This window comes from Cetorhinus maximus, chromosome 14, assembly GCF_964194155.1.
Source record: "Cetorhinus maximus chromosome 14, sCetMax3.hap1.1, whole genome shotgun sequence".
Classification (NCBI taxonomy): Eukaryota; Metazoa; Chordata; class Chondrichthyes; order Lamniformes; family Cetorhinidae; genus Cetorhinus; species Cetorhinus maximus.
The window spans coordinates 16,632,093-16,650,493 of record NC_135892.1 but is presented as its reverse complement, the minus strand read 5'-3'; positions in this window follow the sequence as shown (position 1 = coordinate 16,650,493).

Genomic DNA, 18,401 nt, shown 5'->3' with positions numbered 1-18,401 from the left:
TTTCTTTTCAGGTAACAATCTAATTCCCTTTTGACTACCTTGATTGAACCTGCTTCAACCACCCTGTCAGGAAGTTCATTCAGACTCCAACCATCCTCTGAGTGAAAAAAGTTTTTCCTCACATCACACTTATTCCTTTTGTCAATTACTTTGAATCTGTGCCCTCTAGTTCTTGATGCTCCCTTCAGTGGGAACAGCTTCTCACTATTTATCCTGTCCATACCCCTCAGGATCTTGAATACCTCTATCAAGTCTCCTCTCAGCATTCTTTTCTCCAAGGAAAACAGCCCCAGCCTCTCCAATCTATCCCCATAGCTACAGTTCTTTATCCCGGGTATCATTCTTGTGAATCTCTGTACTCTCTCCAATGTCTTCACATCCTTCCTCAAGCATGTCAGCCAGAACTGGATGCAGTACTCCAGATGAGGCCTAACTAGCGTCTTATATGAGTTCAACCTTGGACTTGTAAATAGTTAAATGTTAACAATAAAGGGTTCAAATTTACATATAGAAGTCTCAAGATCTCATCGTTGAGACACCTCCACACATCATAATACAACATGGTTGGCAGCAGTGGGAGCTCCTAAAAGATATCACATCAGAGATAGTACCATGATCCGACATGGTGATCTGTAGTAATATGAGAGGTGGCAGTTAAATGCATGAACTCAGAATAGTATCTCAAGATATGAAATACTAAAAGCATCTGAAGCCAATCTAGAGAGGCAAGCACCTAAGAAGAAAACTTGAAGAAAAAGTTGAAGAAGCTTCACTACAGACTTAGAAGTTGATGAATCCACCAGAGTGAGTGAAAGTTTATTGCAAGGCCCCTGAGCGTTGCAGTGTTAAGGAACCTGGTCACAAATGGGTGAGCAAAAATACAAAAGCTGCAAGACCCAGAGTGGCACAGGTTCAAAGAACCTGATCTGCCCACAACATGGTGAGCAAAAATACAAAAAAAGCCATACTTACATTATAGAATAGCTGATGGTCCCAGGGCTCAGCATCCAGAGGGCAGCTGAAAGAGATCAGCAAGTAAAAAACAAAGGTTTAAAAAATAGTTGTAAAAATCAGATGACAAAAGTCAAAAGTTTAAGAAGAACCAGCAGAGTTTAAAACAAAAAGAGACCCGCAGAGTTTAAAAAAGAAGTACTGCCCTTTAAGTTTAAGAAAAAACAGGCCCCTGATTGGACCACAAGCCCATCGGGTCTCCTGGAGTGTGGGACATTCAAGGGGAAAGAGAAGTCACCTTCAGAGTTTAAAGGCAGCAATCTCTGCTGTGGCTTTCTTTAAAAAGAAAAGGAAAAGTTTTCAGAGTTTAAAAGTTAAAAAAAAAATGAGATGGCCAACTACTGGAGAGCCCACCAAAATCGCAAAAGCATGGGAAAATCACAGACAGAGAAAACGGCAACTGCACTGACAGCTCTTAAAGGGGACATGACATTTACAGTGGTAACTACAAGATAAGAAAACAGCTATGGACAGAACATTGGAAGAGACCCCAGAGTGAGGGCAACTCTGCCCAGGGCAACAAGAGACTCCAGAGAGAGAGGGGAACTCCACAAGGAGCAACCAGAGACCCCAGAGAGAGGGCAACTCCACCAAGGGTAACAAGAGACCCAGAGAGAGGACAACTCCACCGAGGACATCAAGAGACCCCAGAGAGAGGGCAACAAGAGACCCCAGAGAGCAGACAACTCCTAATAAAGTGGCAAGGGCAACAAAATATCCCAGAGAGAAGGGCAAGCAGAGGGAGGGCACCAAATTACACCAGAGACAGGCCAACAGAAGATCCCAGAGCATGAGGTAACTCAAAAGAAGCAAAACGTGCAAAAGATAAATGAAGCTGTTCTACAGGAAAATGCTTGCATCTGAGCTGAACTGGAAGATTTAAAGCACAAGATTAAAGCTGAGTATACAGCTTTGAAAACGCATGATAAACTAAAGTATTCAATGAGCCAAGCTGCTCGAGACCTGAACAAACAAGTTTCAGAGATGACGCAAAGAAGGGGTCTCTTCCAATGTTCTGCCCATAGCTGTTTTCTTATCTTGTAGTTACCACTGTAAATGTCGTGTCCCCTTTAAGGACTGTCAGTGCAGCTGCTGTTTTCTCTGTCTGTGACTTTCCCATGCTTTTGCGATTTTGGTGGGCTCTCCAGTAGTTGGCCACCTCATAATGATCCTCAGTTTCACAGTTGGCAAATCAAAGCAGGAATTTGGAAACTAGATGTTCAGCCAGGCAAACCCGTGGGCATAAAAAAGCATGCAAAGAATACGCGAGCCTGAGTGACCCCTTGAGGAATCAATATGTAGCCACAGAAAGACATGAGGAGCTACAGAGGACGTTGAATATCACTACAGAGAAAGCTGCATTGGAATTGTCAATAGCAATGAAACAATGCATTGAAGCCCAGACTGAGTTGGCAAGAGGTCAAGAAGAAAATAAACAGTTGAAAGAACAACTGATTGTCCTTCAAGAACAAATGCAAAAGGAATGCATAACCGGCATGAAGAAATGAAGACTGTCTCAAACAGCAGAATGGAAGCACAGCAGAAGAAACTCGAGAAGACTATTAAATAACAGGAAAGCTCAAGGTGAAGCAAGTGAGCTTCACAAAGAAGAGAAAAACCTGTTGAAAGGCCTTCACACGTTACAAGAATCCCTTAGGTCAAAGTTTATTCTTCTGGAAAAGTTACGAGGAGAAGGAAAATGAATTTAGTGTCACTCTGAACAAACTGAAGAACCAGTTAGCAGAGAAGACTCAGCAATGTTCAATATCCCAGGAGGAAGCCAAAAGCTACAGGAAAGAGACTGAAGACCTGAAGAAGCAGTTGAATGGAAAAAAAACGAGGCATTGAAAGGAAAAGCTGTAGAACTCTCCAAACTGCGAGCAGATAATGAAGCCGTGAGTAGCCCAACTATAGAACTGAAACAGGTTAAGACTTTGCTGAAGACAGACTTGGCCAACAGTGAATCCAAAATGAAGGACAAGGACAAAGTTCTGTTGCAGGCAGAGAAAGAAAAGACAGAAATGAGATCGGAAAATGTAAATCCAACACTGAAGAGTAAGGCACTAGAAGAATAAAAAGCTGAGCTGAATGAACAGATTCATAAGCTTGCTAAAGGATTTGAAAATAAAACAGAGAAAGATGTCTGGCTGGGATTGTGAAACAAGTGGAGATGGAGGTTCTGTTTGTGAAACTTCCACGTCCAGCAAGAATTTGGTGGACATCATGGAACAAGAAAATTCCACTCTAGGATGAACGGAGTGCACATTCCCTTCAAAAGTAATGAGACAAACCCACAGTGGCTGAAAAAGCAGACAAGTTGTTAACAGAGAAACACAACTCAAAGGAGGGCAAAAAGCAAACTGAATGGAGATAGCCAAGTACCAGAAAGACAGAGTACTGTTACCATTCCTCCAAACGTGACAGACCGAGATATGGAAGAATTGTCTAGCCTCAAGACCAACTGAATTTATAAAGTCAGAGATGGTGGAGCAGGGACAGAAATTAAAGATTGTATTACAAATAGTTATACTCCGTTAGAAGGGACATTTTTCTTTGGTGAAGAAGGGAGATGTTGTATGTGCCTGCATGTCACTGTAATGTAAAGGTGCTCGGTAGGGCAAGGGTTTACATGGGACTGGAGAATAGCACCGCCCACAGTATGGTGCATAGAGTAACATGGTAATAGTCTGAGAGAACGGTCTAGAAAGAACACACTGGAATAAGCAGACAACAGCTCCATGCATGACAGTTACCTGGGATCTGTAAATACTTAAAGGTTAACAATAAAGGATTCATGTTTAAATACACAAGTCTCAAGATCTCATCGTTGAGAAACCTCCATGCACCAAAATACAACCCATCCATCACCACTCTGCTTGTCGACCTGGTCTGATGGTGCCTTAATTTTGAAATTCTCATCTTGTTTTCAAATCCATCCATGCCCTCGCCTCTCCCTGTCTCTGTTACCTCTTGCAGCCCCACAATCTTCTGGGATCTCTGCGTTCTTCTGATTCTGGCCTCTTGCACATCCTTGGTTTTCATCACGCTGTGCCTCCCTCTGCCTAAGCCCTAAGCCCCTCTGGAATTCCCCAAATCTCTCTGCCCCAATGTCCTCCTTTAAGATGGTCCTTAAAACCTACCTCTTTGGCCAAGCTTTAGGTCACCTGCCCTATTATGTCCTTATGTGCCTCAGTCTCATATTTTGTTTGATTATGCCTCTGTGAAGTACCTTCAACCATTATACTACACTGAAGTTGCTATATAAATGCAGGTTGTTTATTGTTGCTGTTTCATCTGCTGTTAATTGGATTTCTTATGTTAGTGGTACCTTACCTTAACTCATGTCTTCAATTAAAGCAAAACTTCAAAAGGTGCATGACATGTCTCTGCCTCGCCCGAGTTGTATATGAAGAAATCCTAACACTGTTTGAATGCCAGGGCTGTTTTAATTCAGGCTCTGGGAGGCCAGTTTCTGTAAGTCAGTTCCTAGCTTTTATACAACTATCTCCAGAGGCCCCTAAGATTGGCATCACCCCCAACATACTGACATAAACAAATTTTTCTTTATTCTTTCATGGGATGTGGGCGTCCCTGGCAAGGGGAGAATTTGTTGCCCATCCCTAATTGCCCTTGAACTGAGTGGCTTGCCACACCATTTCAAGGGGCAGTTAAGAGTCATCCACATTGCTGTGGGTCTGGAGTCACATGTAGTGACATGTAGGCCAGACCAGGTAAGGATGGCAGATTTCCTCCCCTAAACAACATTAGTGAACAAGGTGGGTTTTTACAACAATCGATGGTCACCATTACTGGGACTAGCTTTATAATTCCAGATTTTTATTAATTGAATTCAAATTCCACCAGCTGCCTTGGTGGGACTGGAACCCCTGTTCCTATATCAATAGCCTGGACCTCTTCGAGTCCAGTGACATTACCTCTACGCCATCATCTCTCCATAATAATCAACAATAAAAGAATGTTTGGCATAGTTAGAAAGAGAAAGGTGAAAAAGACACTCAGAATGTAAGAATATTCCATACACCCCCTCCCCCACCCTGCCCCCGCCCTGCCCCCACCCTGCCCCCGCCCTGCCCCCACCCTGCCCCCGCCCTGCCCCCGCCCTGCCCCAGCAATAACTGGAGAGAAAACGGGAATCAGTGGGCAAGAAAGAGGAATCCAGAAATGAGCATAACCAGTGATACCAAATGGAACAGTCAGAAATTCTTCCAGGATTATACCAACGAGATGGCTATCGAAGAAGAATTGAGATCTATTAAGAATGCAAGTGCAGTTGAACATGAGGAAAAATGAGTAAGAGTCACAACATCCCAAATGCCTTTTTCCCTGGATGGATTTACTAATGAAAACATGGGGGGCAAGCTCACCATCCATCATTGGAGTTTCCACAGCTGAAAAGTGGGTCAGGTTTTCACTCTTTTCACAGGCCCTGATTTCAAGACTAGGTGGGGAATACCAGGTCACAAAAATCCAGTACAAAATCCTTCTGAGCAGAGTTTTACATCCCCTACCAGGCAGATTTGAAGGTGTAAGGGCTCATACAATGCAGCATGGGGTCTGCCCACCACCTACCCATTCGCCCCAAGCTTGCTCCCATTATAGGAGGCGGTGGTGGTATCAGGCAGCCCACACACTCTTGGGTTTATTGAAGCCCTTAAGTGGCCTTTGTCTCATTCTGCTCCTGCTGCTATTTTACCTGCGGCAGGGGGAGGACCCATGCCAGGTGGGTGGTCTGGCAGCTTTTACTGGGTGAGCTGGTGTCAGGCAAGAGGGGGGCCCTGCTTTGGGGGTCCTCTGTGTCCATCAGAGGCAGCCCTCCAAAAGGTCATACCTTCATTTTAACCCTACTTCCTGGCGTCTCAAACCCAGCCCCCCAAATCCTTCAGTCCACTCACTGGGGCCTGCTCAATACCCCAGACTTACCTTCAGTCAGGCCTCCTTATCCTCCTCCTCTTTGGGGTCTGCCTGTAGTCCCTGCAGTGGCCACCGCTTGAGCCTGGCACTGCTGGGACTACAGAGCTGCCAATCTGATTGGCCGGCAACTTTCTAAAATGGGGCTTCCTCCCCAGAAGGGGGCAGAAGCCTCGGCCTTAGCAAATTAACTTCCTGTAGAGCATAAAATGGCTGCCAGGCAGTGGGTATTGATTGGGATGTGTTCCCTGGCAACTCTTGAACTCATCCAAAAAAACCTTGCCCTCAGAGTTGTTGTGGAACTTCAGCCAGACTCCATTTTCCCTGGGTGGGGTAGGGTGGCAGGGGTAGGGGGTATTAGTCAGGAGCAGACAATAGAAATATCCACCTGACACAGAGCACCTCTTGGGTAGAACGTGCCACTGGCTATCCCCCCCTGCATCCTTCTCCTTTCCTGAATACTTCAACTCGGAGGAACCTCCTGTTATGGGGGTAGAAGGCAAAGATTAATTAATGACAACTCGTACAAACTTCAAGAAAGCCTATGTGTCAGCTGAAAAGCTACATTTCAAGAAGGGCGCAAAAAAACTGAAAGGCACTTAACTTGAAAACCAGACCTGCCTGTCTGGCCCAGCTGACCGAAAGAAACTTACCTCCCCTTCAAGGACACCTTGGCAAGGCAGGTTCCCCCTTCCTTGTCTTGCAGTACCAACAGCGGCCACCGCTAGTGGTGGCGCTGCCGAGAATGCCTCTGATTGGGCCAGCAGCTCTGGGAGGCGGGCTGCCGTCCTCAATTGGACAACAGCCCCGGCAGCAACTGGTGAATTGGCCACCGCCAGCAAAATGCCACTCTATGGGCTGCAGGCCGCCAATACGGAGTCAACTCCCACCTTCAGTCCATGCAGCGGCACTTCTCCAATTGTCATAAAATTCAGCCCTACCTGCTCGTTCTCCTGTTGGAGATGGATACACCAATTTTATTTTCAATTGGGGAGCTAAAACTGTTAGCGAAACTGGCTTAGTGTGCTGAATATGAGTGGAAATGGGCATGGAGCAGCTCAGCTGAAGTCCTTTAAGGTCCCCAGCCTGAGGGACTGGTGGATTCTGACAAAAGAACAACCTTTACCAGCCAAGTGATTCTCCAGACTGAGAAGTTTAAAGAATTTCGCTTCTCAGTGTTCACGCTCTTGAGGTGGAGGGAGGGGAATGGGGGAGAAGGATGTGAGTGAAAATGAGCTGCCGATGGCTGGCACTGAAAATTAGGGGGAGAGGGGTGTGACTCAAGAGGAACAAGGGTCAGGATTAAGAAAAGGATGGAGGACAGGAGGGAGAATGGGGATAGGAGGACAGCAGTGAGGAAAGATAAGGCTGAAGGGAGTGACGGTGGGAGGAAAAGGATGGGAGTAACGATGAGTGTGAGTAACAGGATGAACGATGATAGTGAGGATGGTTGGAAGAAAAGGAGGGCTTGAGTTTTCTCTCTACGTGGAGAATTTCTCCTTTTGCGACCTAACTTCTTGGCATCTCTGTGGCCTGGTTGCTCCTGTGTACGGGCGATTGTCATTGGCTGGTCTTGCTATTCGTATTTTATGAATGTTACATGTTGCTTATGGCTGGTCTCACTTTTATTTTTGCTTGCAATTTTCGTGTAAGAGATCTACCCCTACCTCCGCCATATTGCTCATCTCCGCCCTGTATCAGGCCTCTGCTGATGAAACTTTCATCCATGCTCTCACTTCCAGACTCAACTATTCCAACACTGTACTGGCCAGACTCCCAACTTCCGCCCTCCATAAACTAGAGCTCATCCAAAAGTCTGCTGCACCAAATCCCGTTCACCCATCATCCCAGTGCCCTCTTACTGACACGGCTTCCAGCCCAGCAACATATGGATTTAAAATTCTCATCCTCGTGTTCAAACCCCACAACCCCCCCTCCATTTTCCCATCATTCCTCATCTCTGTAACTTCCTCCAGTGCCACAACCCGCCAAGATCTCCGCACTCCCCTCCAACTCCAGCCTCTTGCACATTCCTGATTCTCATCACTCCATCTTTGGCGGGGACCCCTTCAGCTGTCTGGGCCCTAAGCTCTGGAGTTCCCTTCCTAAACCTTTCTGCCTTTCCACCTCGCTCTCCTCCTTTAGGACACTCTTCAAAACCTATTGTCAAAACTTGCCCTTTTGCATCGTTTGGCGCTGGGTGTCAATTTTACTTGTCTGATTATGCCCCTGTGACACGCCTTGGGGCATTTCGCTACATTAGAGTTGCTATATAAATGCAAGTTGTTGTTGTTGTTAGAGAGTGTTTGAACTTCCTGTGCACCGGTGTCCCTATTCCTGCATAAATCGTGCATTCTGCTTACTGATTCTGACACAAGCTGTCAACCTCCCTCCCTGAAGTATTGGACATTCCTGGGTTAAGCAACTCACTTTACTCTCTAAACTCATGGGTTCAGGCTTAATACCTGCACGCTTGTACCAGAGGGTTCAGGTGCTTTGGACGTAAGGTGGCCAGAATCACGAATTACGCTAATCCTGCTTAAGATTTCCAATGGGATTTAAGGAGTTGTATTCCGATATGATGAACCCCCTTTTCTCACAATGGAATCGGACCCAAGGTAAGATTTTAGTGTTTCCAACAGCAAAGGAAAATGACACCTTCTGCTTGTGCTGTGTTTGAATCTCATTCCAGTATGATTTCTCCCTGGGGTTGCCAACTCTCCAGCGTTGCCCTGGAGTCTCCAGGGGTTTATGGACAAGCCTGTTGAGCTAACTGAGAGGGAAATCATAGGGGCATTGAAAGGACATTTGTAAAACAGAAAGATAATTAACTATACAAATATTGGAGATAGGGAATAAAGGTGGTTTCACTGGGTAGGAATTTATTCAGGTAGGATATAATGTGATAATACATCTAGGTATGCAGCCAAATCAAAGTTGGCAAGTCTATATCTGGCTCTATATTTGGGCCTCATTTTAATATAAGCAATGTGTGATGTAACTGGACTGCTTCAGGGCACATTTGTTTTGCTTCTTTCCTCCTTCCTCCCCTGCTCTGTTGTGGAGGTTATGGGGAGATTTCCACTCTGTGGGAAATATTTTCCCAATCCATTCCCGCCGACGGGAACATTTCCCAGGGAGGGGTCGGGTGCAGATTGGCTGCAGAGGCAGCTGCCAATTTAAATAATCGAGACCCCGATTAGAGGCGATTTTTCTGGTTCGCTGGAATTTTCTTGGTGATGGAGCGGCCCCCTAGTCACACGGGAAAGTTCCCAGCTCAGTGGAGGAGGCTGCCCTCTGGAAGGATGGCAGTCTGTCGGAGCTGGAGGCCCCATGCCCGACTGACGGGGCTACGGGTAATAAAGACTTTCCCCTCCATTCCGTGGTGCCTGCTGCCTTCCCCCCTCTAAAATACTTCATTTTTTTTTATCAGTCACTTGGTAGTGCAGAGCTTGAACATTGCTGAAAAGAGTGTGACACTCATCAGGACAAACACAAGAATGCCAAATTTCAAAGGGTGCTGATTGGTTGGCAAGTTGTCGTTCTGCCCACCACACAATTGAGCAATGTTGTGTATGAATTTCAGTGCTGGTGCGATGCCAGGTACGTAGACCATACATCCCAGCAAATGGCAGATTAAATTAAACAGTGTGTTCCTTCAGTCACTTGTAATAGGCAGAGTACAGACTGTACTCAACCAGTCCATGCTTGCAAATCCAAAAACAAAACATCTACTGTTAGATGTGATTCCATGATTGGGCAGCACTTGCTGAACAATCCTGAGTGCACTAATAACCTCACTAACGATCGATTTAAGATAATCAGTCGAACTTGTAATGTGGCTCATTTACACTTGCTCGATGCAACATTCATTCAAATGCTCAGATCCGTTCTCTACAAACAGGAGGAATATGTTCAAGCCTTGTGCCTTTTTTGGATTACCCAGAAGCTTGGGGAGCCTATAATTCCTCGTCGCTTTCTCCATGACAATGTCTTGGCCAATCAGGGTCAACTTTCCAATCAATCAACACCCTGTTCTCCTGTAGCATAAATTATTGTGATTATTTGAAATTTGGCACTCTTGCATTTGTGCAAGATGAGAAGCTTCGACAACATGTCTCTCCTTTCAGCAATGTTCAAATTATTTTTATCCTTCCGAGGGAGCCTTCATATTGAGGCACCCTCGTGGTTCCTGACCTGCCTCAGAAGTGCCCATCTTTCCTGGTGGGGCTGCCAAGGCATTAGAGATGCTGGCCATCTGATTGGGCAGGCTGGATCGGGAGTTTGCCCACTGTACTTAATAGGGCAGTGAACATGAGCTGGCCAACCAATAAACAACTCCGTGGAAATAGCTTCCGCTGTCTGGTTCCCAGCAAGTGCAGGCTCGGGATCCGCATTTGGTCCAATGTTGGGGTTCAGAAGCCTTTACAAAAACCCTGTCCTGTAACGTAAATCACTTTTGCTGTTTTCTTACCTGTAGGGCACAGAGAAACTCCTCCTATATATGTCAAACATTCCTTCAGGAGATCCAGTGGATGGGATAGAGTTGATGGGGGTGAAACTGATCTTTTCCAGTAACGCAAAATGGGAATTAGCGAATCTGAAGTCCATTTCACACCTGTGAAAGGAGTGAGCTTTTTCCAAATGTATTTTTTCTTTCATGGGATATGAGCAACACTGGCAAGGTCAGTATTTATTGTCCATCCCTAATTGCATTTGAGAAAGGAGTAGATGAGTCATCTTCTTGAACCACTGCAGTCCCTGTGGTTTAGGTACTCCCAAAGTGCTGTGGAGTTCCAGGATTTTGACCCAGCAACGGTGAAGGAATGGCAATATATTTCCAAGTTAGTATGGTGTGCTGTTTGGAGGGGAACTTGCACCATGCACATTCTGCCCTTGTCCTACTAGGTGGTAGAGGTCCCAGGCTTGCTGTCAAAGAAGACTTGATGAGTTGCTGCAGTGCATCTTGGTAGATGGTACACACTGCTGCCACTGTGTGCTGATGGTGGAGGGACTGAATGGTTTAGGTGATGCATGGAGTGCCAATCAAGTGGGCTGCTTGTCCTGGATGGTGTGAAGCTTCTTGAGTGTTGTTGGGTCTGCACTTATCCAGGGAAGTGGAGAGTATTCCATCACACTCCTGAATTGTCTTGTAGGTGGTTGAAAGTCTTTAGGGAGACAGTAGGTGAGCCACTCACCAAGAGAATCCCTGGCCTCTGACCTATTCTTGGAGCCACACTATTTATGTGGTTGAACCAATTCAGTTTCTGGTGAATGGTGACCCCACTCCCTGCCCCGGGATGTTGATAGTGGGGGACTCAGCGATGGTAATGGCAATGAATGTCAAGGGGAAATGGTTAGATTTTCTCTTGTTGGAGATGGTCATTGCTTGCCACTTGTGTGGTGCGTATGTTACTTGCTACTTATAAGTCCAAGCCTGGATATTGTCCAGGTCTTGCTGCATGCGGACATGACCTGCTTCAGTATCTGAGGAGTCGCGAATGGTGCTGAACATTGTACAATCATCAGCGAACATCCCCATTTCTGACCTTATGATGGAAGGAAGGTCATTGATGAAGCAGCTGAAGATGTTTGGGCCGAGGACACTATCCTGAGGAACTCCTGCAGCGATGTCCTGGAACTGAGATGATTGCCCTCCAACAACCACAACCATCTTCCTTTGTGCTAGGTATGACTCCAACCAGTGGAGAGTTTTCCCCCTGATTCCCATTGACTCCAGTTTTGTTAGGGCTCCTTGATGCCACACTCGGTCAAATGCTGCCTTGATGTCAAGGGCAGTCACTCTCATTTCACCCATGGAGTTCAGCTCTTTTGTCCATGTTTGAATCAAGGTTGTAATGAGGTCAGGAGCCAAGTGACCCTGTTGGAACCCAAACTGTGCAACAGTGAGCAGGTTATTAGTGAGTAAGTGCTGCTTGATAGCACTGTTGACGACACCTTCCATCACTTTGCTGATGACTGAGAGTAGACCGAGGGGCAGTAGCTGGCTGGAATGGACTTGTCCTGTTTTTGTGGACAGGACATACCCAGGCAATTTTCTATTTTGTCAGGTAGATGTCAATCTTGTAGCTGTCCAATTAAATTTTTGCATTCTATTCTTTCTTGAATCATTATATTTCTTCTACGCAATTCAGTCCCATTCACAATTCCTCAGAGGCTGAGGCAGTCAGTATCCGTATGCAGCAAGACCTGGACAACATTTGGCCTTGGGCTGATAAGTGGCAAGTTACAATTGGGCCACACATGTACCAGGCAAGTGGTATCCAACAAGAGAGAACCTAACCAGCTCACCTTGATCATGTTACTACTGACCAGAAACTGAACTGGACCATCCATCAAAATACTGTGGCTACAAGAGCAGGTCAGAGGCTGGAAATTTTATGGCAAGTAACTCACTTCCTGACTTCCCAAAGCCTGTCCACCATCTACAAGGCACAAGTCAGGATTGTGATGGAATACTCTCCACTTGTCTGGATAAGTGCGGCTCCAACAACACTCAAGAAACACAACGCCATTCAGGACAAAGCACCCACTTGATTGGTAACCCATCCACAATCTTCAACATTCATTCCCTCCAACACTGGCACACAGTGACAGCAATGTGTACCATCTACACGATGCACTGCTTCAACTCACCAAGACTCTTTCGACAGCATCTTCCAAACCCAAAACTTCTACCACCTACAAGGGCAGTGGATGCATGGGAGAACCATCACCTGCATTGTTCCCCTCCAAGTCACTCACCATCCTGACTTGGAAATATTTCGCCGTTCCTTCACTGTCGCTGGGTCACAATCCTGGAACTCCCTCCTTAACAGCCACTGTGGGTGAACCTACACCACATGGACTGCAGCGGTTCAAGGAGGCAGCTCACCAACACCTTCTCAAGGGTAACTAGGGATGGGCAATAAATGCTGGCCCAGCCAGCGAGGCCCACGTCCCATGAAAGGATTTTTTTAAAATTGCGATTTGGGAAGTAATTCCATATCTGAATTTAAGAATTATATTTTAAATGAGTGGCATTAATACAATGTGCCATGGCCAGCAGTGAGATGAAAATCTCCAGCAACTGACCATGAATTATTCAAGCAGTCCATTATGTACAGATATTTCTTGAAGCCCACTGCTGGATGTGACATATCCTCTCTTCAAAGCACAGCAGGTTCATTTTAAAATTGAGATTTAATTCAATTTGGAAACTGTTTTCAAGGCCAACTATTCATTTCAAAGACATGAATCAGCTATGTAAGGATTCCAGTGAAGGTTCTATTCTCCCAGTGAAGAGCACGGAGGTGGGAAGGGAAGTGAGGAGTGCTCCAGAAATCAGAGATAGCAATAAAGCTGTTTGAGGGGGATTCTCCTCCACAACCCACACCCGATCTCGCTGCATCATGATGACCAAGGTTCCCCATCACCACCCACCCGCCCTCGCCCATGGCACCCAATTTCCCCTTTCCATCTATGTTACGAGGGCTGCCAAGGTAAAAGTGGAGTGAGAGCAGCTAATGGCCGAGAACCCATAGCAGTATCGAGAGTAGAATGACAAAAGCAGCACAATGAAGCATAGTATACCAACACAGTCTTTGTGCAAATGTAGGATACCAACACAGGCTTTGTGCAAATGTAGGATACCAACACAGGCTTTGTGCAAATGTAGGATACCAACACAGGCTTTGTGCAAATGTAGGATACCAACACAGGCTTTGTGCAAATGTAGGATACCAACACAGGCTTTGTGCAAATGTAGGATACCAACACAGGCTTTGTGCAAATGTAGGATACCAACACAGGCTTTGTGCAAATGTAGGATACCAACACAGGCTTTGTGCAAATGTAGAATACCAACACAGGCTTTGTGCAAATGTAGGATACCAACACAGGCTTTGTGCAAATGTAGGATACCAACACAGGCTTTGTGCAAATGTAGAATACCAACACAGGCTTTGTGCAAATGTAGTATACCAACACACGCTTTGTGCAAATGTAGTATACCACCACAGGCTTTGTGCAAATGTAGGATACCGACACAGGCTTTGTGCAAATGTAGGATACCAACACAGGCTTTGTGCAAATGTAGGATACCAACACAGGCTTTGTGCAAATGTAGGATACCAACAAAGGCTTTGTGCGAATGTAAGATACCAACACAGGCTTTGTGCAAATGTAGGATACCACCACAGGCTTTGTGCAAATGTAGGATACCGACACAGGCTTTGTGCAAATATAGGATACCAACATGGGCTTTGTGCAAATGTAGAATACCAACACAGGCTTTGTGCAAAAGTAGTATACCAACACAGGCTTTGTGCAAATGTAGGATACCAACAAAGGCTTTGTGCAAATGTAGGATACCAACACAGACTTTGTGCAAATGTAGGATACCAACACAGGCTTTGTGCAAATATAGGATACCAACAAAGGCTTTGTGCAAATGTAGGATACCAACACAGGCTTTGTGCAAATGTAGGATAACAACAAAGGCTTTGTGCAAATGTAGGATACCAACACAGGCTTTGTGCAAATGTAGGATACCAACACACGCTTTGTGCAAATGTAGAATACCAACACAGGCTTTGTGCAAGTGTAGGATACCAACAAAGGCTTTGTGCAAATGTAGGATACCAACACAGACTTTGTGCAAATGTAGGATACCAACACAGGCTTTGTGCAAATGTAGGATACCAACAAAGGCTTTGTGCAAATGTAGGATACCAACACAGGCTTTGTGCAAATGTAGGATAACAACAAAGGCTTTGTGCAAATGTAGGATACCAACACAGGCTTTGTGCAAATGTAGGATACCAACACAGGCTTTGTGCAAATGTAGAATGCCAACACAGGCTTTGTGCAAATGTAGGATACCAACAAAGGCTTTGTGCAAATGTAGGATACCAACACAGGCATTGTGCAAATGTAGGATAACAACAAAGGCTTTGTGCAAATGTAGGATACCAACACAGGCTTTGTGCAAATGTAGAATGCCAACACAGGCTTTGTGCAAATGTAGGATACCAACAAAGGCTTTGTGCAAATGTAGGATACCAACACAGGCTTTGTGCAAATGTAGGATACCAACACAGGCTTTGTGCAAATGTAAGATACCAACACAGGCTTTGTGCAAATGTAGTATACCAACACAGGCTTTGTGCAAATGTAGGATACCAACAAAGGCTTTGTGCAAATGTAGGATACCAACACAGGCTTTGCGCAAATGTAGGATACCAACACAGGCTTTGTGCAAATGTAGAATACCAACAAAGGCCTTGTGCAAATGTAGTATACCAACACAGGCTTTGTGCAAATGTAGGATACCAACACAGGCTTTGTGCAAATGTAGAATACCAACACAGGCTTTGTGCAAATGTAGGATACCAACACAGGCTTTGTGCAAATGTAGGATACCAACACAGGCTTTGTGCAAATGTAGGATACCAACAAAGGCCTTGTGCAAATGTAGTATACCAACACAGGCTTTGTGCAAATGTAGGATACCAACACAGGCTTTGTGCAAATGTAGGATACCAACAAAGGCTTTGTGCAAATGTAGGATACCAACACAGGCTTTGTGCAAATGTAGGATACCAACAAAGGCTTTGTGCAAATGTAGGATACCAACACAGGCTTTGTGCAAATGTAGGATACCAACACAGACTTTGTGCAAATGTAGGATACCAACACAGGCTTTGTGCAAATGTAGGATACCAACAAAGGCTTTGTGCAAATGTAGGATACCAACACAGGCTTTGTGCAAATGTAAGGTACCAACACAGGCTTTGTGCAAATGTAGGATACCAACACAGGCTTTGTGCAAATGTAGGATACCAACACAGGCTTTGTGCAAATGTAGAATACCAACACAGGCTTTGTGCAAATGTAGGATACCAACACAGGCTTTGTGCAAATGTCGGATACCAACACAGGCTTTGTGCAAATGTAAGATACCAACACAGGCTTTGTGCAAATGTAGGATACCGACACAGGCTTTGTGCAAATGTAGGATAACAACACATGGCCCTATGGGTCATAGGCTGCAAATACATGGAGGAAGAGAGCATTGTAGCAGCCTGCTTTCAGCCCCAGATGCATAGTCACTGAAGGTCCAAGCCCAAGCCAAGGCCTTCAGTGGAGAATTTCCTTTAATCTTTGTGACACTTCTGTCCCTTTAACTCTCCTCACTGGATCTTCCGGTGCTGCAGCAGTGTTCCATGTTACAGCAATGCTGGGATTCTACAACTTGCACCTTGAAGGATCTCACCCGAGAGCTCATTGTGCATCTGTAATGATCCCTGAACCACTAAAATAGATATGGAAGGGCAGGCGGGATGGTCACCCTGTTGCTTCTCTGCCCTCTGACCTGTCCAACACCCTCCTGCTCCTCGGACTTCTCCAGAAATCAATTAAAACTTTTCCATTGAAATGATCAAAAGGCTGCTGGTGTGTTATGCTCCACTGTGCGATCTATTAATAGTCTTACAATCAAATGGTGCCTTGCATACTACTGTTCAAGATGAAATATGTTGGTATTCTGTCACTCTAGCGTGCCATGTGCTGCCATTTTGGCGTTTGGTGGTGCTGTGTGTTGGTCATCCAACATCTGACAATCAAAAATACACTTGTCATTAATACCTGTGGCAGGCTTTTATTCCCTTTGTTACGAGCCCGACTGCTTTGAGCAGTAATGCTAAATTACAGCATGATGATATTATCAACATCACAACACCAGACTGATATCTGTAAACAAGCAGCTCTCAGCTGCAAGCCACAAGCAGCTTAAGGCCGACGTTTCCCACCGGCTGCATTTATTAACCAAGTGGTACGAGCGTAAAATCCAAAAAAAAAACACGCAGATTGTATTGCAGCAGGTCCATCCGCAAACGAATAGTGAAAAAGCAGTTTAAAGTTTTGGGTAGACATCCTTTGTCAGAACTCTGGTGAAGATGGGGACTTGCCCTTTCTCTCTCCAAATGCTGATTGACCTGCCTAATGTGTTACCAGTGCTATCTGTTCTTGTTGTCCTTTGGATCCCTGATGTTGCCAATAATCACACTTTAAGATCGGAAAGATGAGAGCTCTTTATCTTTAACTGGCCATGCTGCCTTGTTCGAAAGATTGACCAGTGTGAACTGGTTCTGTTACACATCGCGTCAGTCTCCAATGCAGCCATGAAATATGGCCCCCAGAACAATTACACATGACAATTAGTTCCTAGCCAATTAGTTCCTAGCTCTTTACAGATTTTACAGATAATACAACAATATATGACAACCGGCATTCACTATTCCCATTTCAGGATTTCAGCAGCTGTTTTACTTTATCTCTCCCTCCAAAGATAATCTTGCAGTGAACTTGTCTGGATGTTCTCTGTAGTGCGGTATCAAAGCCCTTGTGAAAGGCTGAATTAAAGGATCGAAGAATGCTTTTTCTTGTAGAGGTGCATTGCAGTTTGATCTGTTTGCACGCTTTGCCCAAAGCAGCAGAAGTTCCGTCACAGAGATCTGGGGCCAGATTTTGGCCGAGGAGGCAGAATTCGGCAGGCAGGGTCGTTTCAGGGTTGCAAACCTGCCCCTGGATCGAGGGGGACAAAGCTTCCAATTTTGGTGGAGGTGAGGGGTAATTGGTGAGGGGTCGGGAGTGCTGGCCAATTAGTGGCTGGGTGGGGGAAGTGGGGGGCGCAGTGGGTGGTGGGGGTGGGTGTGGGGAGGGAATGGAGGCAGGACACCAGGGAAGAGGGGCCACATTCTGACCCAACTCGGCAGCCATTGTTTGCCTGCTGTCTGTGCATGGTTTAAAAAAATGGAGAGCGTCTGATTCTTCAAATTGCCCAGGGCAGATGGAGAGCTGGAACCTGGGATAGGGTAGGGAAATGTTAGCACCATTGAGATTTCATTTCTGTGGACTAGATTTTCTTCTGGCTTCCACATTTTTCAATCAAATATTTTTTTTTCCATGCTGCTGACCCTGTTCCTGACAGGCTGGAGATCTTCAGCTTTACACAGCTCCTAGCTGTCTGCCCCCCACGGAAACTTTGATAAGTTTGAAGGCAAACTCTTAACGCACTACTTAATTACTTAAATGTGTCCAATTAACAATGCAGGCAACTTCACTTTCTCACTCTCCACCTCATTTGCTCTCCCCGCACCCTCAATCAGCAGGGTCAGGAATGGAGGTAGGAGGTCATCATGGGTGACAATGGCGCCATTTTTTGTTTGGCCTCCCGCCTCCATTTTAACCCAATTTGGCGCACTAAAGCCCACCCCTAGAATCAGGGAGCCTTTCGCAGTCAACGAGATGACATAACTTGAATCTCAAATCTGCAACCTACTTCTGAACCTCAGTCTCTGATGGAGCTCAAAAGATTGCAAAGGACAGATCAACAAACCCTTGTAAATCCAAGGTGAAAACAGCAATATCAGCTTGGAAAATGGGTGGCATCTAAGTAA